Consider the following 20,318-nt stretch of genomic DNA (forward strand, 5'->3'; position numbering starts at 1 on the left):
GGACTCTCTTCAATTGAAATGACCAACAATGAATGAGTTTCTACTATCCCATAATTCTGCACTTCATTTTTTTTTTTAAAGAGTGCAGGAATTTACTTAAATCTTTGCTGACCTGAATCTCATTGGGATTGAATAAGGTTTGGAATTCCAGCAGACCACTGCTATCTTTGTTGTCTTCCGCATGCAATGTAATTGCCCTTTTCAGCTTCATGTCCTTCGGAACTGAAATAGCTTGGATATTTGGGCTTATTAGTTACAAAAGAAAAAGAGATCTTTAAGCAAAAAAAAATAATGAGTTCAATTACAAGATGGCTTGGATTCTGACAAAGAAAATATTTGAGAGTAAAACTGATTAAACACCAGGACAGGATGTCAAACAGAGCTGCAGAATCATTCTCCCTGAACATTGTTTTAAAAAAACAAAATAAAACTTTAAAAGTTACTGTCTTCCTTCTTAGTGAGACCCTGACCTTGTGGGATGTCTCCTAAAGTTAGAGTCTATAACAACATTATTGAGCAACATGATGGATAACAATTAAACATCACAAATCCTTCTCTGTAGGCAAAATCTGGTTACTTTCACTGTTGTGGACTTTCAGTATTAAAAAACTGGTACACATTTGTGACAAAAGAGATTGTTCCCAGGAAAACTGCCCTCAAAGTAAAATTAATTAAATTGGTACCGTAATAAGAAGAAAGTGAGTTCCTGTCCTTGGGTCTGGTGGAAGTGAGGGTAGCTTAATCAAGTTTACTAATATGTCTAAGAAAACAAATGTCTCAGGAAAAAAATGGTGGCCAACATAGAAAAGCACAGAGCAGAAGAACAAAATCTGGTAATGTAACAAATCCTCAACAAGGTTCTCCAGAAAAAACAGAAATATATATACATACACACATCGAGAGAGAGAGATGATTGAGAGGCTTAGCAAGTCAAAAATCCACAGGGTAAGCCATCAGGCTGGAACCCAGGGAAGTGTTGCTGTTCAAGTCTGAAGGCAGTCTGCTGGCCTTCAACTGATTAAATGAGGCCCACCCACATTATGGAAGGTAATCTGCTTTACTAAAAGTCTACTGTTAAATGGTAATCTCATTTCAAAAAGAATACTTCATAGAAACATCTAGAATAATGTTTGACCAAATATCTGGGTACTATGGCCTAGCCAAGTTGACACATAAAATTAACCATCACAACTTGTGAGAGAAGAGAAAAATGAACTGTGGGGAAAACAAGAAGCCACTGCAAACGTGTTTTGTGCTACAAATCATCCTGGTTTGTCAGGGACTGACAGGTATATCGGGCAAACAGACTTCAGTGCTAAATCTGGGAAAGTCCAGAGCAAGACCAGACAAGGTTATCCTACAGGGAAAGATATTTCATCAGCCTTTATACTCATCTAAATCTTACCAATAATTCTTCCAGTTTGGCTCTGACCTTCTACGTTACATTTATATAGGTTCATGGGCGCACCAGTCCTTGGAAAAGACATCCTCCAATACAAATGAATAAATTCATTGTGGTTTATACAGCTGCTTCTTGTGAATTTTGATATTGAGTATCCATCTCTAAGTGTACGGATAAAATCTAGGAGCCAATCCAGCCATGAAAATGTTATCAGAATCACAAACAGCCAAAAAGCCTGTTATAAGTCAGACAACCAGCCTTTACCTAGAAGCCCTTCCTGCAACCTTCAACAAACATGAATGGCAGTGAAACTTTGGAATGACTGAAACAGTATTTCCTAAACTGGTTTCCATGATAAGAACTGGCTCAAGGGGGGAAAAATGTTTGAAAAACCCTGAGATGAACAAAATAAAATATGTTTCTTTACTACAGGACTTTTCATTGCCTTGAATATATAATGTGCATTGCGTGGCACCAAAGGAAGACATAATTTGCAGAATTTTCCAAACTAATTGGACCACAGAAATCATGTTCACAGTAGACATTTTAATATCTTCCAGAACAGGGTTTAACAGATAGCCAGTTTGTTAAACACAGGCCTAACAAGATATATCAATGCATGGGAAACACTTCAGTTCATCAAAATATTTCCAGAAACATAACTTCTGGTTCTTCATTGATGCTCATAAGCAATTACGAAGACTCCAAATTTGTTTTGTATCTTAGTATATGATTCAAATGTTGATTCACTGATGAGTTTCACCTTTAAAGAGAGCATAGATTACTTTTCTTTTTTCACTTTGCCATACTCCCAAACCAGCAAACAAGTATTCAGCAAAGACTGTACAAGGAGATCAAGGACACCACATGGTGCAGCAGAAGCCCCTCACTTTCTGCCTCCTTAAGGGGCTCACCTGAGGCGTGGTGGGCAACACATCCCTCTACCAGTCAAAATCCACAGGTCGGGAGTCAATGGGATACCTGTCAAATTAATCTGACTGACTTAATAAGCTCCACTAAATTTTTAAAGTTTATATTGACACTTAAACCTCAAATAGGAACTGAAGGATGAAGTATCAAGGTAAGAGAATAAGATTTGGGGGAAATTGTGTGTTGCAGGTTTGCGGGGGGGATTTCTAACTGGGAGGGGATCTAAATCGAGTAGGATCAAACACACAAAGATCCAATTCAAGGATGCTGGATAACGTATGTTTATGACAATTTGGATCGACGCTAGTTTGACCCACTGGATATACAAGCTTTAGCACCAGATCAATTTGGAGAGAAGGCCTGAAGACTACTTTAAATATAATACAAGGTATTCATACAAACTCAAAAACACATGTTTACTGAAATGAGAAAATAGAAAACTAGTAAAAATATTGAAAATGTCACTACATTGCATGGTACTTAAACTGAGCATTAGCTAATTTTAAATGATTGCTTTCTCCTCCAATGCTGCCAATATTGCCAGCAACAGATGTTGTTACTGCAAATGCTAATTATTATATGCCCTAGCCACCATCTAGCTCACGCTCTCTCTCTCTCTCTCTCTCTCTCTCTCTCTCTCTTTTGGTTTGTATTAGCAACTACATCTGTGCATGTATAAAGTGCATACGATTTGAAATTGTGTTTTGTGTAGGATGATGTCACCATACCAAAATAACAAAGAGATCACTTATTTTATTCCCCAGTGTTAAACACTGTTTTATAAATAGTACTGAATAAAATGAAGTTCATCTATGATCTCTGACCATCGTCACATTTCAGGTTGATGGGGTACAATCAGAATTTATTTCCATTAGGTTCTAATCAACAAATACCCTCAAAATAAAATGTTAAGACATGGAAAAAAGTCACAAACTATATTCCATGTTAACTTTCCAAGAAAGAGTCACTGCAGTGTGAACTTAAATACCATTAAAACAGGTATACAACTTGAAAATTATTCTTTTTAGCAACTCACAAAGGTAAACATTTACAAAGAAAAGGGAGATCCAAAAGGAGAATAGAAAGCTGTCTGAAATCCTCAAAATAATTTCTTCTGATTAATTTCTAAGTATCCTAGATATCAGAAAACTTACTTCACCTGCGTTTATACTAATGAAATCTGAAAATGAAAATTTATTACTTCATACCCAGTATTAAGTTCAGTTGTTATATATAAAAGATGAAGGTTAAAAAAAAATGGTGCACACACTAAAGTTAAAGAATTCTGAGATTAGTTGCAAGAAACACGGGCCTGTAGTCTTTTAAAGTAGAGGTGACACAATAAATAGAATATTCATTTCTAAGTAACTTTGTACAAGTAATTGACAGGTCACCTCTTGCCGAAGTTATGCTAAGGGGAAAGTTATTCAGTCATAATGAAAGAAGAGTGGGAACAGATCTGGAATTGAAGTTTAACAATGAAATTGCAGGGGAAGTTCTATTATCAATGCCCTGCCTAGCAACTGATATTCTATCTTAATTCATTTCATCAAATGCTTTTGAACATCTGTTACGTGCCAATGCTGGATATCAAGGCTGTGATTTTCAGTATATAGCAAACCTTTGACAGATGTGCTATAGAATTCTGACGCATAGAAAACTCTATTTTTGTTACAAATTTTGTACCTTGTTGTTTTGAATATAACTGTCAGAAATAAGTGATGAATTGAGTAGGTCCTGTGAGGTGGTACAAAGGCAATACAATCAAGTTTAAGACCCAAGAGGTAATATCAAGCTAGTGCCAAAGAGAGATCTTGTGTTCACTGGGAACCTGGAAAAACTTTTTCAGGGCAGTAGAATTTTACTCAATAGCAACAGAGCTGTAGGGGAGCCAAGGATAGACAATGATGAGTGTATCCTTCCATAAACACTACAAGAGACTAGGCTCAGATCAAATACTGGCAGACTTTTTTTTTTTGCCGCACTGCGCAGCTTGTGGGATCTTAGTTTCCTGACCAGGGACTGAACCTGGGCCCTCAGCAGTGAAAGCACGGAGTCCTAACCACTGGATCTCCAGGGAATTCCCCAGTTTTCATTTTTTAAAGCCTTCAAACATGCTACCAAACTGCAATATTTAGAATCAAGCAGCAATTACAAAATGTCTTATCCATTATACTAAGGAGACAGATGATGGAAGAAGGATGGGTCCTTATAAAGAACCTATCTTTAGTGGAATAATAATAAGTCACTTGTAATACAGTATGATCTCACTTATTTGTGGAATCTGAAAATACTGAGCTCTTAGAAACAGAAAGTACAGTGGTGGTTGCCAGGGGCTGAGGAGTAGGGGTATGGGGAGATGTTGGTCAGAGGGTATAAGCTTTCAGTTACAAGAGGAATAAATTCCAGGATCTACGGTACAGCACGGTGACTAAAGTTAACAATACCTTATTAATGTTATATGTCAATCATACCTGCACATCAGCCTATAATTTTATGAAGTGTTAAAATAACATTCAATTTTTAATTATTTAAACTCTTAAAATCAGGTCATTGATTTCTTAAGACTAGATCATTCATAATCACGTAGAAGTTATGCCTACTTCCCAGTCTTCTTTTTCTCTCATAATCCCGTTTGGCCTTTCTGAAGACCATTAGGGGAGGTACAGCTACAACGTTTTGGGGAGACCTGCTACATCTGTGTGTTATGTAGTTCCTCGCCATGCAGAGTCTGTCTCACGGACAACTCTCAGAGATATGAATTACCACGACTACCACATAGATGTGGAAACAGAGTTCATACAGCTTGAAAGTGACAAAATAGTGTGATCAAAAATCAAAGGCTCTGGAATTATATGGAAACAGAACTAGAGATAAAGATGCAGGGGTAGCCCTTTTGTGGCCATCGCTGAAACGCTAGCGGCCGAAATGAAGTTCAATCCCTTTGTGACTTCTGACCGAAGCAAGAACCGGAAAAGGCATTTCAATGCGCCTTCCCACATTCGCAGGAAGATTATGTCTTCTCCTCTTTCTAAAGAGCTGAGACAGAAGTACAATGTCCAATCCATGCCCATCCGGAAGGACGATGAAGTTCAGGTTGTACGAGGGCACTACAAAGGGCAGCAAATTGGCAAAGTAGTCCAGGTTTACAAGAAGAAGTATGTCATCTACATTGAACGAGTGCAGCGGGAGAAGGCTAATGGCACAACTGTCCATGTGGGCATTCAGCCCAGCAAGGTGGTTATCACCAGACTAAAACTGGACAAAGACCGCAAAAAGATCCTCGAACGTAAAGCCAAATCTCACCAAGTAGGAAAGGAAAAGGGCTAATATAAGGAAGAAACAATTGAGAAGATGCAGGAATGAAGTAATCTCGTATACAACTTTCATTAAAAACTGTTAAAATGAAAAAAAAAAGATGCAAGGGTAGAATAATTCATATTCTGGAAGGTCTTACATTTCAACCACATCTAAAATCATTTAATTCAAACATTTTATTTATTTAAATCTTAGAAGAATATGAATATTGATACACTACTCCTGTGTCAGGAGTGGACTAGACCCTTTTAGAATTAATTAAAAATATATGTGAATTCCCAAGAAAATATTAATTGTTTAAATAATGCTACCACTATGCTTGTAACTTCTGCTTTTATTTTGAGGACTAACAGATATATCTGTGAATCAACATCTTTTAGAAATCATTGGAATATCTGATTTTTTTCATAAGATGTCAGAACCTTTTACTGTAGGAACTGATATTTGCTATTTTGCTCTCAAATACTTAGGAAACTATTTACTTCATAACTTCAATGATGGAACTGCTTCCTAAGAAATTTGAATCCTGTAACATCAAATAGATGTTGACCAAGTGTGGAAATATCAAACAGTTGTAAAACAGTTCAAAGGAAATTGAAATTTTGTCATAGACAAAGGGCCAATAAATATAAGGAAAAATTGTTACAAGTAATCAGTGATTGCAATGTAAAACTATTTATCAAATTGGCAAATATTTTAAAATTATAAAAGTCTTGGCTAACAACAGTATGATGAAACCAATATTCTCATACACTATAGGAGTATATTTGGGGACAGCCACCTGACAGTGTACAGCTTTTGATCCAGCAGAGCCACTTATATGAACTCATCCTAACAAAAAAAAATCACAATCCATTACAGTCAAAGGTTTATACAGAAAGAATCCATTGCAGCATTGTAAGGTCAAAATTAGAAAGAAGTCATTTGTCCAGTTCACATAGTACAATGGAATATCTAACACTACCATTAAAAAAAAATCATGATTTTTTAATATAAAGAAATATGAAAATGCTTATAAAATACTATTATGAAGGGAAAAATCAATATTCAAAAAGGCAAAAGGCATGATATAAATATGATTCCAAATTTGTATAAATATGTTTTATACAAATACATTTATACAAAGAAAAGAAAAGTAAAATGAAATAGAGGAAGATGTTAATAACATTCCCCCCTGAGCAGCTGAATTAACTGGTAAGTTTTATTTTCTTCCTCCTTTCTTTCTGCATCTTACAAGAAGAGCATGTTCTTTTTAATATATCCAGGAGTAAAAATGTAAATGCTATCTTTAAAACTAATGAAATCTTCCTCAGTTTGCCAAACAAAATTAAAGGTGGTTTGCTATACATGCACATGCATGTTTAAAAGCTGACTGTCATTACTGTGTTTGACAACAGTATAATTCACAGCTTTTTCTAAAAAACAATTTTTATATCAACTTCAAGATGAAAAACCAAGGTTCAGCAAGGTAAGTGACATACCCATTTCATTCAATACAGCTTTTATGTACAGAAAGATAACTCCCTCACTCCCCCTCCAGGGTTCCCTCCACTATCCCTCACTGTTTCAGAAGTAAAGTCGTCGCTCAGTACCTGGCAGGTGATTGGTTCCAGGACCATCAGAGATAGCAAAATCCATGGATGCTCAAGTCCCTTATATAAAATAGCATAGTATTTGCGTATAACCTATGCACATTCTCCCATCGTCCCGCATACTTCAAATCATCTCTAGATTACTTATAATATCTAATACCATGTAAATGCTATGTAAATACTTGTAAATACACTCTAAATACTATGTCAATAGTTGCTGGGTGCACCACAAATTCAAGTTTTGCTTTCTGGAAATTTCTGGAATTTCTCTTTTCAAAGATTTTTGAGCTTTGGCTACATGGATACAGAACCTGTGGGTAATGAGGGTCAACTATATCTTAATTCTTTATTTAATCTCCCAAAAGATAATATAACATGGAGAAATATTTAAATGAGTACCCTTCCTCAATTCCTTCCAGCCCTAACCTACCACCCCATTTCCTGATACACACTTGTCCTAAATAGGTATATATCAGGAAATGGGGTGGTGGATTCCCAGTCTTCAATTTCTGGCTTTTATTAAAGGAAACATTCTACTGTTTTACACAGTGCTTTGAGCCTCTAATGAGGTTTCTCCAAGACTGCAATAAATATTTGTTAATTTTGATTTAATTTAAAGAGCAGGGAGGTTAATCAAGAGCAATTAATCAAGAGCACAAACATGTTATAAATAAATAAATACATTTTGAAATCTCCCAACTCTTCCAGCTATTTATAGTCTCAGAATATGCCATTCCAATTCAGACTTAGAACACAGCATAAAATGTGTTCCACACAATTTTCAGTAAATAAGGAGCAACTCTAGGTTTCAAATATTACAATTTCTATCATTCTTTCACCAGATGAGAAACTTCAGTTTATCTGGCAATGTGAAAAGTGTTATGTATATTGAGGTATCAAAGACAAAAAGCTTAAAGATAATAGCATGTGTCCTGAAAGAACCACACCACATGTGATTAAGTCAATTAGAAAGCAGCAGCTTTAAACAGCAACTCAGAAGAAATGCGAAAATTAAAACAAAAAGATGCAAATATGAATGGTCTTTGTAATAACCTATTAGGAGTAAATCGCTTTTGTGATAAAAGTTTATGCGTCTTTCCCAAGCAGGATTAAGAAATTAAGAATTTCGTCTTGATAAACTTCTACCAACCTCGACAAATGTGAAAGTCAAAGACATTATGTCAACACCCAAAATGAAAAGGCCCCATTCACTTCAACAAAAGTTACCAGTTCCAAATAGGATTTGGAAAATCTTGTTAAATAGGGGTGCAAACCAAACTCTCCTGTTAGACTGAATTTTAAAGAATGAATGCTTTCATAGAGGACAATTTTCTTTCTAATCTCTATAGGAATTAGTAAACTGTAATAAATGAGGGTATCAAGACTACATATTTCCTGCCTTGTGAAGTCACAAACTTTTGCAGTAGGCATATGCAGCTTTTGTAAAAGGAAAAATGAGAGTTTTAAAATGCCTTTCATTCAAATTGAAATGAGCTAAAAGAATGAAAAGCTACAGAGCAAATATTTATCATCAGGTGAATCAAGACACTTTTAAGGAATTTTGTATTTGTCACAGTCTTAAGTTAACAAAATGTGAAAAATGCACAGAGAGCAACCGATTTTTTTAAAAGATCCTCAACAGTTAAGTCTGCAGAGCTTCAAGTAATCTTTTCAACCATTATCATAGTAGAGTTGCTGCTGCTTTTGAAACATTTTATCATGAAAATATTAAAGCATAGAGGATAGTTGAAAGAATAGTAAAATAAACACTCATATACTGACAACCAGATTTAACAACTGGTAAGATGTTACCATACGTGTTTACCTAAAGAAATATATTTTTATTTATTTATTTATTTATTGGGAATCATCTTCAGGTAAATCATTCATACCAACTACTTGATTCATTTGCTGTCAGTCCATCTCAAGAACCTATAAAATATACTTTTATAATATAGGCCCATAAAATCCAAAAATAGAATATACCCTTATCAAAACAATTCAACCATCACCACTATTAATAGGTCCTAAGACAAATCACTTAACCTCTCTAAGCCTGTCTTCTCCCCTTTAAAAAATGAGGGTACTAAACTTGAAAATATCCAATGTCACCATTGCTTACAAGGCTTTATCCTTTCAATACCCACAGGAAAACTTCTCTCACTGGCTTATTCAATCTGCATATGAAATTCAGAGAAACCTTAAAACCCCTAAAAGGTGCAAGACAACTGGTCAGAAGCAGCCCTCTACCCCAACGCTCAGTCCTATGGATGCACTTCTAGAAATCACTCCAGATTTAAAGCGAGGGTGACATTTGGCACAAGTAAATTATTGAACTATTTAATTGTCATAAAATGTAGATTCTCAACCACATGAGACTTCCTGAGATTTTGGTTTACATTATAATTTCTCCAATCTTTCAATAGCTTCCTATCAAGATTTGCTGCTCAGCTTTTATAAATAAGCATAATAGGCCATTAGGCTTCCATTAGAAGCAATTACTTCAAAAAGAGCAAATGTTGCCCTTTGTTTACCACCATACCACGTATCTCCCACAATGACAGGCTATGTAATGAAGCAACCTAGGATTTGCTTCAAATATTAATGCAAAATAGCACTCAGTCATTACAGTCATTAATTCAAGTTATTCAGTACCTATCAAAACCTCACTCTCTAAATAGAGATTAGGCAAAAATCATCTGAGAATCATCAGAAAGTTTAGTTATTGAAATTCAAGAAAGATCTTCCTCAAGCCTCCCCAAATCTTACCTGTGCCCACCAGCATCTGAGATAAATAATGTATAGATTATAAAAATTATGGCTGCTCTAATTCTGGATTAAATTGAAATTTCAGAATATTTCTTTTGACTAGATAACTGATGCCTCAGGGGCCATTAGTCCTGCTCAGAAGACATGGCCCCTTTCATGTAGCTCCAATGTGAATCTAAGTTGTTTGGAAATAGTATGATTTCGCTGGCAGAGAATGTATCTTAATATGGAAGCTGGCTTGGTGCCCTAGAAAAGAAGAAAAATGAAATGACCCTGCATTGCAGAAAGATATGGGGTGGTTGGTATTCAACATTCTGCCGCCTGAGTTGAGACAAACAGAAGCTTTTATCTAGCATGTTCTTTCACTATTTCAAAAATGATTCCAGCAGTCAATAGTAGTGAAGCATGTGAATAAATACTGTCATTGTTTTTGTTTGCTTACAGAATAAGAAATTACAGAAATTTTAATATTTCCATTTAGTAATACTCTAGCCCTGTACAGCAAATTCATAAACATTAACTTATCGATCCTATACTACCTTTCTAAAGTAAATGGAATGCATATTACTCCCACTGTCTAGAAACTGAGGACTGATACAGCACTCGAGCATCACACTAGATCAAACAGCAAATAAAACAATCAAACTGAGGTCTTCTGATTCCAAATTCAGCATTTTTGTCATGATACTTCACTTTTACTGTACTCTAAAGAACTAACATGAAAAACAAATTACACATTTTATAGTTCACAAATTAAAGTTTACAAATTATTTAACAAAAAGTGCTATAAAGTTTACAAATTATTTAACAAAAGCTGTCCTAATTATTATTAATAATTAACACCCCCAAAACCATCAAACTCTATAAGATAAAGTAGTAAATTTATAATGAATTCGAAATATTTTCCCACCCTTTTTACCTAACATTTATGGTTTCATACTCTTACTCCCAATCTAATGTTAAAAAGCAGTAAAGACAGAAAAGTAGACTAGTGGTTGCCTAGGGCTGGGAGAATGGAGGGGAGGAAATAAAGAATTCTCATGGGTAGGGGGTTTCTTTTTTGGGGGGAGGACAAAAATGTTCTAAAATTTCATTACAGTAATAGTTGCACAACCCTGTGAATATGCTAAAAAACACTGAATTGTACACTTTGAGTGAATTATATGTGAATTACTGTACATCTCAATAAAGCTATTTAAAAAAAAAAGGAGTCAAAGTATAGCATTTTTACTTATCATCATAACATTGTACATCTAAGGAAAAATTGAAATTTGGGTTATTTATTCAATATTTATAAATACTTGCTCTGTTCAAAACACTCTTTTAAAATAAGATATGGCCCCAAATTCAAGAAATTGACAATAATTCAGAAGGTGAAACAGAGAAATACACAGTGAATTTTAATACTAGGCAAAGTTAAATATAAATTCTATAAAAATAAGAACACATAAAATGTAATGGACACTAGAGTAATCTCCTGGAAACTTAAATATGTAGCCAAGTATCACTTGGCTGTGTGACCTTGTGCAGCATAAAATATTAAAGCACATTAAGAATAAAGCTCTACATAAATATTAAGGCATTGTTTCCTCATACATAAAATGAGAAAACTGGTTAAATAATTTCTACGATTTCTATGTACTCTAAAGTTTTTGAAATCTATAATTTAGATTAATACTAGATAGACTGCTACTGTGAATTATTTTCATTTTTGCTTGAAAAATTGTGTCATTCTCTCATCAATTGAGTTACAAGTAAAAGTGTAAATTTTTTTGTCACTATCATACCAAAATGACTTACATCCAAAGGAAGGTTGTTCCATTTAAAGAAGACATTCAAAAGAACTATGTTTTTATCTCAAAGATATGAGTATTATATAATTTTTCATTTTAGAATTCTTTCTTGAAAACGCTCTCCATGTTTGACTATCTCCAATATTCACAAACACTTTTTCATTAAAACTGGTCTAAATTTTGGAAACAGTCAAAAGTCAACGATCTGGGCTTCCCTGGTGGCGCAGTGGTTGGGGGTCTGCCCGCCAATGCAGGGGACACGGGTTCGAGCCCTGGTCTGGGAAGATCCCACATGCCGCGGAGCAACTAGGCCCGTGAGCCACAACTACTGAGCCTGCGCCTCTGGAGCCTGTGCTCCGCAACAAGAGAGGCCGCGACAGAGAGAGGCCCGCGCACCGCGATGAAGAGTGGCCCCCGCTCGCCGCAACTGGAGAAAGCCCTCGCACAGTAAACGAAGACCCAACACAGCCAAAAATAAATATAAATAAATAAATTAAAAAAAAAAAAAAAAAAAAAAAAAAAAAAAAGTCAACGATCTGACATACATAGCTGGCAATCAAAAGAGTAATTTTTTTTATTGAGATGAAAATGTTAATGAGTGATTTTCATAGCCACTTCTGGTAAACAAGTACCCAGTGTTCTCTGAATACAAAGAGCACACTTCTGTGCCCTATGTCTTTGCTCACTGAGTTGTCTATTCCCAGAATTCTCTACACTATTCAACTCTCCCTACTCTCAAGATCCCTATTAGGTATTACCTTTTCTCTAAACTCTTCTCTTACATTTTCAAGTTAAAATATACTCTCTTTCTTCTGTGTTCAAACAGCTTTTAACTTTATTATATGATATTTCTCACATCCCATTTTAGACATTACAGTGTTTGGGTTCCCAGCCCAGTATCTGGAATTCAGAGAGTTTGGAATAGTCTACTTGTTCCCACAATTCAGCAAATCAGTTAACATCACTATAGTTTAGTTTATATTCTACAACATGGTTTGATTTTTCATCTAACAATTTCATAAAATATTTTTAATTGATATCACATATTTTCTAGGAAGATACAGGAAATTAGCATTCAAGCTGCTAGTGGGCATGTAAATACCTATTACCTTGCAAGAGGGAAATCTGGCAATATATAGCAAACATCATTAAATGTCCAACTGATCCAGTTATTCTATTCTAAAAACATATCCAGGAGATAATCAGGATGGTCTCAATGATTTATGACAATGTTCATCACAGAATTATTTATCATGAGAACATTGGTAATAACCTAATTATCTAACCATAATGAATCCCTTAAATAAATTATCCTGCAGCCATTCAATAGAATTTTTATTTACACTATTTTAAAAAATCACAGGGCTTCCCTGGTGGCGCAGGGGTTGAGAATCTGCCTCCCAATGCAGGGGACACGGGTTCGAGCCCTGGTCTGGGAAGATCCCACATGCCGCGGAGCAACTGAGCCCGTGAGCCACAACTACTGAGCCTGAGCGTCTGGAGCCTCTGCTCCGCAACAAGACAGGCCGCGATAGTGAGAGGCCCGCGCACCGCGATGAAGAGTGGCCCCCACTTGCCGCAACTGGAGAAAGCCCTCACACAGAAACGAAGCCCCAACACAGCCAAAAATTAAAATAATAAATAAATAATAAATAAATAATTTTTTTTAAAAATCACAATATAACAAAATGTTTAATGGCATGGAAAAACATTAATGGTGTGTAAAGTTTGAAAGGAAGGCTATAGAATTCCAAAGGAAACCTAATGGCAAACAATACTTCCCGTGCTTCCATATCACAATCATACTGGCATGAGGGATGTCAGTAGGTGCACACACATCTTGGTCTTTTAAAATTCTGAACCCTGAGTAAATATGATCTTAGATAATGTTTTTTCCACCAAAAAAAGTTCCCTTTTCCTCTATCTCTTTAAACTCTTGCAAAGAGTGCCCTGAGAAAAGTAAAACAACTTATCCTCCATTGTTTTTTATCCAAGTATCAGGAGCTTTACATAAAAGGTTACAACTAATAGTATACCTATACCAAGAACAGTAAATTCAGATGTTTTGGGGGTAAACTTAGACTCAAAATTGATGGCATCAAAATAATTCTTCAAAGTGTTGAGAATACATTTAAGAGTCTCTGTATTTCTTTCCATTCTCTTCTAAGCAAGCATGTTTGTTTCCTTCTGTATCAGTCACAGTAAAGATAACCTTTCCTTTGCTTTGTTCAGTTTCCAGGAATGGAACAGGACTTCTTTTTAATATAATGTTTTATGGAAATTAGGATTACATCAGTTTCACTGTGTGCTAACTAGATTTTGAGCTGCCGTCTAGGAGTCTAATCAATAATCTAGAAGAGCCCTGATAAACTGGGGAATACTCATCCTGTAAGAGTTTCTGTCACTGGCTTATCGGTCAAGGGAAGCTTCTTCTTGCACTTCTTCAAGGTGAATCTCAAACAGAGAAAATAACCACAGAAAAATGTCAAAGATTTTTTTCCTACCCCATTGTTAAAAGCAGGGATGGCCCAAGTTGCACCTCAGACCCAGCAAGTCAAAATCTCTGGAGCATGAAGCTTTTGGAAAAGTTCTCTGGACAACTGCAGTGTGAACCCCTTTGTTAAGATCTAAAGGTTCCTTCAACGATAAGGATAATAAGGACGATGATAACACCCCAACTCCCAGAGACATTAGGAAATCTCTATGTTCAAGGCACTATGCTGGGCACATCACGTGGATTATCTCGTTTGATCCACACACCATCAATGGGTGCGAACAATCATGGTAATAGTGATAATAACCAACTCTGAGTAACCAACACACATGGTATTTATTATGTGCCAGGCTCTCTTTTAACATTTTATAAATGATAAAACTTTTAACTTTTAAAATTCTCACAACCACCCTTCGAAAGAGAGAGACTAATTCCAACTCCATTTTCTGAAAAGGAAGCTGAGACACAGAGATGCTAAATGACTTGCCCAATGTCACCTCATTGGTAAGTAGCAAAGCCAGGATTATGTGAATTCACACAGTCTAATTCCAGACTAGCATCAACTCTCTTAACCATTAAAATGCTTCAGAACAAGTTATTTGAATTCCTTGTTTTTCATGGAAAATCCAACATGGTGTTTATGTTTATGCTGCTTACCATGTACCTGTGGCACATGACAGCCATTCAATTCATGATCTTTGAGTTGAATTGCAAAAAAAAAAAGACAAAATTTTTATTAGAAAAATCCAGTCTAGAAAATTAGTTGGCTTTTTAATTTAATTTTTAAGGAGCTATTATGCCCTTTTAAATATAATAATTTTAAAAAAACTATATTTGAGTATAGAAAAGTAGGCTCAGTGAATACATAATTCAATACTTTTGGTACAGAAGCTCTAAATTATGAATCAAAAACTAAAACTATGCTAAAATTTGCATTAAAATGAACGAATCCATCTTCTCAAATCTACAGAATGAGCCCATTAAAAAAAGCATCCAATGTACAAATTTAAACTAGAACAAAGTCTTTGTTCTCTTAAAATTATATAGCCAGAACTCATATATCAAAATAGTTTTGAAAAGAACATATTTCATTTTGCTTAAACTTCTAGGAGAAAACAAGTATATCCCCACCTCACAAAACTAGCAGCAATAAAATATCCATTATAGATGATCTATTTCCTCATCTGTAAAATGAAATGGATGAATCAAATGGTTTCCAACATCCCTTGCTCCAGGATTCTATAGCTCATGACTCTAAAGGATGCTGTTACAAATTTACATAAAGATAACTGAAAATGAAATGTACATAAAGATAATTTAGAATTAAACACCTACTACTTAGTTAATGTGATTTCTCTTTCTATACCTTCGATAGATGCATAGCTCATTTTAGTCCAGTATAATTCCTAAAGCTATCTGAAATTAAGTGTAAAGAGACATTGAATCTGGAATCCAAAAACCTATGTTTAGTTCAAGTTGTGCCACATACTAGCTGAGCAATTACTGACGTATTTCTTAACCTGCCAAATTACAAAATCTGCTTCTCCACTTGTTAAATGGGAATATTGACAAATTTCTTACCTACTTAGCTCTTAAGGATAATCATGTAATTATTAACTAATACCATATGTATTGGTGATAAAATACATGAGAAAATACTCTGGAAATTCTAAAACACTCTAAAAATAAAAAGAAATTACATCAGTAGTAACAAGACTTTTTTCAGTCACGGAAGCTTGCAGTTATTTTATTGCTGTGTTTAACCACTTCTCTTTCAATTTTCTTAAAGCAAAAGTAAAATAGTCTATTGTGGAAACAGTTCAGTGTGTTCTTCCATTTGATGTTTTTCCAAAATTCTTGCTCAAGCTTTATCTAGATCTACTTTCATATCAGCCTATTATTTATTAAGCATTAAAAGGTTCTGTCTGCTTTTATAAGTGAGCTTTTTTATAAATTAATCTAGAATTCCACAGAATTGAACAAACTAGAAGAAGAAAAATGAAAAGAAACCCTCTGATGCACTTCATATGCTTTCCGATTTCAATTATTTGGACTCATTTTACCTTGCCCAGAAATGAATAAACTTTGTGAAACTGAGAAAGCTACCATAGCATGAAATTTTCTATATCTTCCTATCTCTATGATAGGAGTTCTATTAATTGCTTATTTTAAAGGGCTAAAAATAAACTACCAAATATACTAAGAGAAGCTGGAAGTGTTCACAGTCACTAGTAAAGGGAGTGGATAATGTCTGTACATTTAAAATCTAGCAGTGCATCCCGCTTGGAAATTTCCTCTTGAAATTTAATAAACATTAACCCTACATAAACACAAATCATCAATATTTTAGTCACAAATTGTCAAATTTAGATACTCTAAAAGTAAAGGAGACCTTTTATCCATATCCATAATGCTATTCCAACACTGTCAGAATGACTGTCCCTGATCTGTAGATTACATATCTAGACTTACACAAATAATGATATCTTGGTTGTTAAAAAGCTATTTAAAATGCAATCCTGTAGAATGGTTTCAATTTTTTTTAGTTAATTGGAAAACCATTACATCATATCTGATTATACTGCTTTTAGCTAAAAGTCACTGATAGCATGAGTTTTCTGATTAACAAAATGTTAATTTGATAACTTTCAAAAAATAATTTTAAGATACACATTGACTTGGGGAGCTGTGGCAAAACAGAGATCAGGGAGTCATGTAGAGTGCTGCTGCTTTTGGAAGCCACAGGATAACATCTGATGGCAAGTAGGGATGTAGGTACTGTCTCTCTTGACCTGCCTCACTTTCAGCTGTAATCTCAACCCGTTGAAAAAGCACAGAAACAGAGCGAAAGTAAGGGAAGTAATCTGCCCAGGTGTCCATACAGCCCTGAGGCAACATACCCAGGACATCGATGGAGACGGGTGAGATGTAGGCAAATCCTTCCACATTTGGCACTTTTTTCCATTAAATACCTCAGGCTTCACAAATGTTTTGAACTAACCGAACCGTGTTTCTCACACAGCCGAGAAGAGACAGTGCTCATGTGATCAACTGGAGCTCTACCTCCAGGCAAGAGACCTCTGACCTTTCCTATGGTTCAAACAATATGTGTGTGATTTGATTACGGAAAGAAACTGAGGGAATCTGAGAGTTGACTTTCAAATATATACATCTCAATACTCAGAACATGACAAAGTAAAGTTCCATTGCCCTAGAACACTCGAGGATTTAATTATTCAAGGAATGCAGAATTTTCCAAGAAAAAAAAAGGGAGGGAAAGGGGGGGAGGAAGCATAAAATTTAACTATATGGGGTGTAAATCATTTGAAGAACACCATTCCACTCTGTGTCTTCTTTAAAAACACATAATCAACCTTAACTACCTCTAAATAAAGGGGACCCACACACGTAGATGAAAAGTGGTATGTAAACATACTTCTTCAGTGAATCTGAAAATCTGTTCAGAGATGATGTGCCTTTGTCTTCATATACCTTTGCTTTTCGGCACCATAAGCCTCCACATAGCTCTTTGTTGTCTACATGCGAACACACACACACACACACACACACACACACACACACACACACACACAGAGCAAGACTTTTGTAGACATCACCCATCAATCAGATTGCTGGGTAGAATCTTCTGGTCTCTGTTCACAGAGTGCTCAGAGGCAGCTGCTCTGATACCACAGGAGACATGGCTTTTCAGGGATGACTTTGAGATCAGCACTGTTCTGAAAGCCTGAGTGCTCCAGAAGACTAGGTTAAGAATAGTCAGAGTTTCACTGTACGGATGAATCAGTAGCACCAAAATGTGTGTATATACCACATAGAGAGAAAAAGACTACCAACTGGGGTGCAAGAAGAGAACAGTAGAAAGTAAGAACAAAATTACACTCTACTAATATTTAACATGGACTCTTACCATGGCATATATGTATAATTTTTATATGAATATATATATATGTACACACACATATATTTAAAGTATTTTTACTGATAGGACTACTTGATCAAAAGGTTTGGAGGTGAGCAAAACCATGTAAGCTAAAGTGAGTTACGTATATATATATGCAGGCAAATAGAAGTTATATTACTTAAATCAAAATTTTTTAAATGCTTAAATCATGAGGAATTCAATTTATAACACTAATTTTATATTTTTCTCATTTTTCTATAATGGCTCATATCTCAATCTACTTTACAAAAAGCTGCTTTTACCATGCCCTCAATTAATAAATATTTTATGAAAATTGGCACTAAGGAAAAGAACGGCACTTATAAAACATAAATTTATTCAGCTTTTCTGCAAAGATTTAGTGATGAAATATCCCAAAATAATCAGATAACAGTGAAAACAAATTAAAAGTCAACTTTATTTTTTAATTATTTACATTCACCTTTGCTTTTACTGTGCTCTGTTAGAAGAAAAATTATTTTCATAGCATTAATATTTTAAAGGAACTAAGCAATCAACACCATATCTGGAAAAATTAGCATCCAACATAAGGTGATTTTAGGTCATCAGGGCAATTTCAATGCTGCTAATTATATCTTCAAGTAAGCAGCACTTATGTTTCAGTACCCTGTCAAATTTTATGGGATGTATGACCAGGAGGAAATATTTTTAAATGCAAAAAATACAAGTGAAAGTGTAAATAGGTTAAGAGAAGGGGAAAAGGATATTTTAACTCCAAGAGCTATAAATTCCAAGTGCCTCTTTTCATTCCTCCCTAATCTTCAAAACGTACAGGAAAAAAACACACAATGAGAATATTCAACACAAATTTCCAATTGTGTCATTCATAAGCTATTTTCCTATAGACGAAAGATGTATGAACATAAGCAAAGAAAGATAGGGTATCACAGAGGAAAAAGTCTGATGAAAGACTGAATTTCCATATAACATGTAAAAGCAGAGATCCTATAAGAGGAATAAAAAAGGGGATAAAATATTAACAGACACTGGATTTCAAAAGGCAAATATGAATTTAAAATAGTCATGTCTCCTAACACTTTTTCCCATTCATTTCAGTCTGTAAATGTATTTACAATAGACTGCCTCTATCTTTTTATGAAGAAACACTGAACCTTTAGCATTTTCTAAGAAACTAAATTTAGAGAATGTAGAAGGTATAGGGAGAGATAAAGTCATGATAGCATTTAAAATTTAAGGGGAAAAGAATTTATAGTGTCTTAAAGTAAATGAATAGCAAACTTATTTAAACTTTTAAGTATTACACATAGACTACTGATAATTAAAATACAGTTAAATACTTTCAGTTGGTATAGATACTTTACCCATGTCAGTATTTGAGATGGCAACTGTTAATTAATATGCAATTCTGCAACTAAAACTTTTATTCATGTTATATGACCTAATATAGTTCAGTAATTAAGATCAGTTTTCAAAATATAACCAAGCAAATAAAATATATTTATTTCATAGTAATTTTGCCACTTCCTATCTTAAATTTCTGGTTCTTCAGCCAAATTTCATGTATCACTGCCTTATATTGACACCTGCTGGAAAGTACTGGAATTGTAGATCTCTCATTTCGTTATCTGGACAGTTGTAAATCTTGCTTTTGAGAAAAGAAATGTGAAAGATAACATCTTAACTGAGAATAATACAAATTTTAATTTTCTAAGAGAAAAAAGTAACACTTAATGCCAAACATTTAAATTTAATGGTTTCTGTAGGAAATTATAATCTCAAGAAGTCTGCCCAAAGAGTATTTCTGTTGGGAATTAACTTATCCAATGACTTCATTAACTTAACTTGTGTTAATCTGTGTTATGATTATGAAACTAATTAAGCAAACTTCTCCAGTATTTGAACTTACGCGGTTCACCTTAGACTATCTTAATACCTTGGTCACATGACTTGAGGAAAATACCTAATTTTGTGAAAGTATGCATACAAATGGATCAGAAAAATGATCCAGCTAATAAAACAGGATGTTTTATATATTCATACCTGTAGATTAAAAGGATAAAATAACATGCATTAGTGA

The 20,318-nt window shown here is 34.7% G+C and overlaps 1 protein-coding gene and 1 pseudogene across 14 annotated transcripts in view; one reads left to right on the forward strand and one right to left on the reverse strand.

Moving 5' to 3' along the window:
- The window catches only part of UTRN (utrophin), a 496,228-nt gene that overhangs the window by 211,323 nt on the left and 264,587 nt on the right, over nt 1-20,318 (reverse strand). The gene's annotated exons all lie outside the window — the stretch shown is intronic.
- On the forward strand, nt 5,209-5,749 carry LOC309666891 (large ribosomal subunit protein uL24 pseudogene; annotated as a pseudogene). Its single transcript has one exon. The product of its transcript is annotated as a large ribosomal subunit protein uL24 pseudogene (transcript).

Source organism: Balaenoptera physalus (genome assembly GCF_965194825.1).
Source record: "Balaenoptera physalus genome assembly, chromosome: 9".
In the NCBI taxonomy this organism is placed as follows: Eukaryota; Metazoa; Chordata; class Mammalia; order Artiodactyla; family Balaenopteridae; genus Balaenoptera; species Balaenoptera physalus.